The 6,276-nt window shown below is 35.9% G+C and overlaps 1 non-coding gene across 1 annotated transcript; it reads right to left on the bottom strand.

Annotated features, from left to right (window-relative positions):
• Window positions 1-732: 732 nt before the first annotated feature.
• LOC141687556 (small nucleolar RNA R71) lies at window positions 733-839 on the bottom strand. Its single transcript, XR_012561051.1, has one exon. It is a non-coding gene; the product is annotated as a small nucleolar RNA R71 (small nucleolar RNA).
• Window positions 840-6,276: the final 5,437 nt, after the last annotated feature.

Here is a 6,276-nt window from a genome sequence, read left to right as displayed (position 1 = left end):
TCTAAAAGAGTCTCTATGGGAATGAACTAGAAATAATTATATATTACTTGCGAACACGTATACTTGTGTGTAATATTAGCGCGTGTTTTCACCCTAACAAGCTTTTGGCACCGCTGCCGGGACTCGTGGTTTAATTTTAGTTTATGTTCTTGACATCAGTGGTCGTTAAAGTTCACTGACTCGAATATTTTACTTACTTGTTTCTTTGTTGCTTTTTCAGGTATTCTAGGGAGCGTGTATGCTAACGTGTTCTCGATCTCGAAAGAGAACATTGGATAAAGCGGAGGAGGAAGTCGTAGAAGAGGTCTTAGTTGAGAAAGTTGAAGAAGAAGCACTTGTTGGAATGGGTGAACCAGAAGAAAATACGAAGGCTTTGATGGATTACTCTCAACTGAAGATCAATGATATTCAGTCTAGTATTATTAGACCATCCATCGCGGCTACCACTTTTGAAATCAAGGCTAGCACAATTCAGTAGGTGTAGAACTCGGTCTAGTTTGAGGGTTCTCTGACGGACGATCCCGATATGCATATTATTGATTTCATCGAGATCAGTGACATTTTCAAATTCAATAATGTGTCTGAAGATGCTATAAGCTAAGACTTTTCCCATTCTCTCTGAGGGATAAAGCTAAGTGTTGGTTACATTCCCTACCTCCAGGCTCTATCTCTTAATGGGAAGATCTTGCTCAAAAGTTTCATACAAAGTTCTTTCCTATGGTGAAGACTGCTGTAATCAGGAATGCTCTTACTCAATTTACACAACAATTGGGAGAGTCTTTATGTGAGGCTTGTGATCGTTATAAGGAGATGCTTAGGAAGTGTCCTCATCATGGGATGCCTGACTGGATGATTATTAACTGCTTTTATAATGGCTTGGGAGCACAGTCTAGACCCATGCTTGATGCAATATCTGGTGGAGCCTTATGGGCTAAGAGCTACGATGAAGCTTATGAGTTGATTGATCTGATGGCTGCTAATGAATACCAGAACCCTTCTCAGAGACTAACTCAAGGCAAGATAGCAGGAATTCTAGAGGTAGATACAGCTACTGCTAAAGCTGCTCAGCTTAAGGCTTTGACGGTGAAGGTGGATTCTTTGGCAAATTATGGAGTTAATCAGATCGCTACTGTCTGTGAGCTTTGTGCTGGAGCGTATGAGACGGATTAGCGTGCTATATCTAGTGAATCCGCTCAGTTCGTGAGCAACTTTCAGAGGTCGCGGCACCCAGTTCCAGCCAACTATCATCCCAACAACCGCAATCATCCTAACTTCAGCTGGAGCAATACTCAGAATGCGGTCCAACAGCCTTATCAGCAGTATGTAGCAAAGCAATACAACCCTCCTGATTTTCAGCAAGCACAATATGCACCAAGACAACAACTCCAGCTACAACAATCTAATAAAAAATCTGAATTGGAGGAGTAGAGGATCATGTACAAGAGCCAAGCGGTGTCTATCAAGACCTTGGAAAATCAAATTGGGCAGATTGCCAATGCCTTGCTGAATCGATAAACGGGTACTCTACCTAGTGACACAAAAGTTCCAGGCAAGAAGGAAGACAAAGAGCAAGTCAAGGAAATTACATTGAGGTCTGGGAAGGTTGCAACCTAAGAAAAAGCTCAAGTTTCGGAAGATGAAGCTGGGGCTGAAGAAGAAGTGCAGAAGGAAGCAGAATGGGAAACAAGGAAGAAAACTGTGGAACACACTCCTCCTGAGGGTAATATAACACCCTCCAAATCCGGGGTATAGATATGGGGCATTATTAATACTAACTACTTACTAATCCTGTACAAGCATAATATAAATAAAATAATTACCCCGAACTACTACTACTCAAGATCTTTTCAAGGTTAAGGATTGAAAACAAGAACTACAAACCAACTTTATTACAAACCATTTTACACAACCTGTCTCAAGAACTCTCTTTATTACAAAACATTATTCTATTCACATTTTAAACTAAACATCTTTTATTCAAACTACAACTATTACTCTTCCTGCTGCACCTGATATGGAAACTCAAAGCTCTCTTCTGGGATAGGGACAAACACCCTTGGTATTAGAGGGTCCTGCTGCTTGACTCGCTTCTCGACTACTCGGGTTTTGATGGGTTTCATTCTCTACCTTAACTGAAAAACAAGGTGAACAACAATAAAAGGGGGTGAGCCAAAATTGCTCAACAAGCCTGCAACAATATATATATATATATAGTGTAAAGAGAGAAGAATAAGTGAACTGTAATCTGCTGGTTTGAACAACCATCTGTTTCTGTATAGAATAATAACTTGCCATTACTGGAGAGTGCCAAATGAACGAGACTGGAAACAAGAACCACATATGCACTATAACCCGCTGATTAGTCAGGATACAGTACGGATCTATACCCAAATACATAGACCTAACCAACATAAGGGGTACCCAGGCAACTATGGCCTAATAATCAAGGGTCCGGTTAATACCCGCCCGTATCGTAACAGTCCAGTCCATAGCTTAGCATCTGGAACAATCGGTATGCTTTCGATGTATCCCAACATCAGGATATATCAGAGTATATGTAACAAGGGTAAAAGTATTGGAAAATGAATAGAGGATTTAATAAATTGGGAGAAATAAAGAATCAAAATGCAATAGAAATATGGATCAATAATTGTGCATCAGTATATGTGAACAAGAATTATCAAGGTGTAATTGATATGGAAAGTTGGATATATTTCACTATTCTGAACTTATAATAGGAGAAAAACTTGCCTGGTGCGTACTTCACCTCGTATGTTTCACTGCCTTCTATCTCTGGCTTGATTCGCCTGGTGGGTACAAAATCTATGAAGGAAAGATATTCGTTTAGATAACTTATCTCATACGCGTATCTCGAATTGATACCACATAACCCTAATAGTCTACCCAAACGATTCTATCGGACTCGCATAAATAATATAACACATAAGGTTCACATAATCACGTAAAGCACATAGCACATAATTAATTCTAGACTCATAATTATTTTTAGAATCCATACTAGGCTTATACTCGCATTAACTAACACTATCTGTTTCACTTCATAATTTTTTTTTGGATTTATTAGACTCGATTCTACCCCTAATAGGGCCTATAAACAATTAATCACCACAAGCCGACTCACTTCCGAAAGAAATTATGATTTATAATTATTTTTTATGGAATCGGGTCATTTTTTTGAGTCTAAGGGTCTTCATTTCACTTAAATCGGACTAACGGTCTAATTGTTACGCAATAAACAAGATTTAATTAATTATATATCAATTATAATTAATTAATCATAATTAATTAAACCTTAATTATTTTTTAAAATAATTATTTAAGAATTATTATATTTTAAAATAATTAATTCCTAATTTTAGAATTAATTATAAATTATTACAAATGATATGATTAATCGATTATTAATAACTAATTATTCGATACGAATAATTATTACAACTCTGATCGTATAAATAAACGAACGCTCGAATACTAATTCCAACTTATCAAAATACTACTCTTAGAATTACGAGTTACTCTAATTATTCGATTAATTATCGAATTATTAATCAAATTATTCAATACATTTAATCTTATTTATTAATTAATTACTTAATTATTAAATAATAGATAATTAAATAAATAATTAGATAAATAATTAAATAAATAAATAAATAATTTTAAATTTCCAAATTACTAAAATAATTTAGAAATTAATTATAATATTTTTTTCAAATTTTAAATCTGATTTTTAATTGGTTTTTAGAATTATTAAAACTGATTTTCTGATTTATACAATAAAAGAAATTAATTAAAATACAAACACAGTTTTCAGAAGGTTGGATTAGGGTTTAGTAGATTGAAATCAGGTCGAACACCCGGTTCGCTGGCCGGTTCTAAAACCCGGCGACGAACCCAGGTTCTGGCAACACAATCCGGCAGCCACACAACATCAAACACTGTCGAAACCTACTGAAATCGACTCCTACGGATCCTACGAAGCTAACTATGCAACTCTAAACCATCAACAATCGCTGTAGTAGCCGGAAAACCGAAGAACGCGGCGGTGGCGCCGCTTTCCGGCCACCCCAAAATCAGAGTCGAAAAATCACACAAAAATCATTAACAGAACGAGAACAAGATGATCTATCCATCTACAACATTAAATCATAGCAACAATCAACAAAACGAAAACCCCCAAATTCGAATAAAATTCTAAAAATTAAAATTAAAAATCGATACCTCTGATGATGATTTTGATGTGATAATCTGATAGAACAGGATTCAGGCTTCAAATCGGTTACTTACACTTCAATTTTTAACACTCCTATCACGATCAAATTGGCTTCGATACACAAGAACACTAAAGAACCCTAATTCCCCTTTTCTGAATTTTATGATTAATTACTGATTTTTTATAACTAATTATTAATTAATTAATGGAAAATTAACTATTTATACTAGCAAAAATAATACCCTTAAATAAAATTAAGAGTCCAATTACACATCTAATAAAAATATTTGGCCCCAATTTTTATAATTTTTGGGTATTAATTATGAATTTTTAAATATCCAATAAATACAAAATATATGCCAAAAATTCCCAAAAATTGTGAATATTACAAACATGCAAAAAAAATGATGTTTGATAATTTCATGATCATATAAAAATAGAAATGTGATTTTTGTGGGGTTTTTGACACCCGAAGGGGCCGGAAAAATCGTTTTTCACGAAAAAGGTAAATTTGTAAAATGTCTAGATGTTCAAAATATCGATGTGGTGTAGGCCGTTCTTGGCAAAATAGGGCCAATGATTTTGTTTGAACTAAGGGCTTTTAAAACACTGTTTGAGTTGTACGGATTTTGATATAAAACCCATAACTTATAATAAAACACTCAATAATACCCGAAACACATTCCGATCAAAACAGACAACAAGTAGCACATAGCAGTTAGGGTTTTATGACTCAACACACTTAATCACATAATAATACCCATAAATTATCTTTATTAGAATATAATACAAGTATAATTTCTCGGTCGTTACATTCTCACCCCTTAATAGGATTCTGTCCTCAGAATCACGCTATGAAAATAACTGAGGGTACTTTTCTAACATATCACTCTCAAGCTCCCAGGATGATCCTTCAACCACGGGATTTCTCCACAAAACTCTCACTAATGGTACATACTTATTTCTTAAGACTTTCTCTTGCCGATCTAAAATTTTTACCGGCTGCTCTATATACGATAAATCTGCCTAAAGCTCTATCGGCTCATATTCTATTACATGCCTTGAATCAGGAATATACTTCTTAAGAATTGACACATGAAATACATTATGAATATGCTGCATATGGGGCGGTAAAGCTAATTCGTATGCAACTTTTCCGACTCTCTTCAGAATTTGAAATGGACCGACGTATCGAGGCTTTAGCTTGCCTTTATTGCCAAACCTAGTCAATCCCTTCCATGGTGATACCTTTAGTACATGTTCCCCTTCTTGATAGTCCATACGCTTCTGGTTGGATCTGCATATTTACGTTGTTGATTTTGCGCTGCTTCGAGTCGCTTTCGAATAAGTTCTACTTTTGCCTTGGTCTGCTGAATCAGTTCTGGACCTAGAATTTTGCGTTCTCCGACTTCATCCTAACATGTAGGTGATCTGCATTTTCTTCCATATAAAGCTTTATAAGGTGGCATTTCGATACTCGCATGATAGCTGTTGTTATAAGAGAATTCCACTAGCGGTAAGTGCACGTCCCAATTGCCTTTAAAATCTGTTGCGCAAACACGTAACATATCTTCAATTGTCTGTATAGTCCTTTCACTTTGCCCGTCCGTTTGTGGATGATAAGCAGTGCTCATGTTTAATTTGGTTCCTAGACATTCCTGGAATTGTTTCCAAAATCTCGAATTAAAATGGGGATCTCGATCCGATACTATGGACACAGGTACTCCATGACGCGTCATAATTTCCTTGAAATATTAATGTACTAACTTGTCAAGCGAAAAACTTTCGTTGATTGGAAGGAAATGTGATGACTTCGTTAATTGGTCGATAATAACCCAAATTGCATTGTGATTTGCCCTGGTCCTTGGAACCCCCACTACGAAATCCATAACTAAGTGCTCCCATTTCCATTCTGGAATATCTAGTGGTTGTAGTAATCCGCTCGGGCGTTGATGTTCTGCTTTGACTCGTTGACATGTGTAACACTTACTGACCCAATCTGCTATCTCTTTCTTCATATCTGGACACCAAAAGTTTTCCTT

Source organism: Apium graveolens, chromosome 9, assembly GCF_009905375.1.
Source record: "Apium graveolens cultivar Ventura chromosome 9, ASM990537v1, whole genome shotgun sequence".
In the NCBI taxonomy this organism is placed as follows: Eukaryota; Viridiplantae; Streptophyta; class Magnoliopsida; order Apiales; family Apiaceae; genus Apium; species Apium graveolens.
The sequence above is the reverse complement of the archived record's forward strand: the minus strand, read 5'-3'. Positions and strand labels throughout refer to the sequence as shown.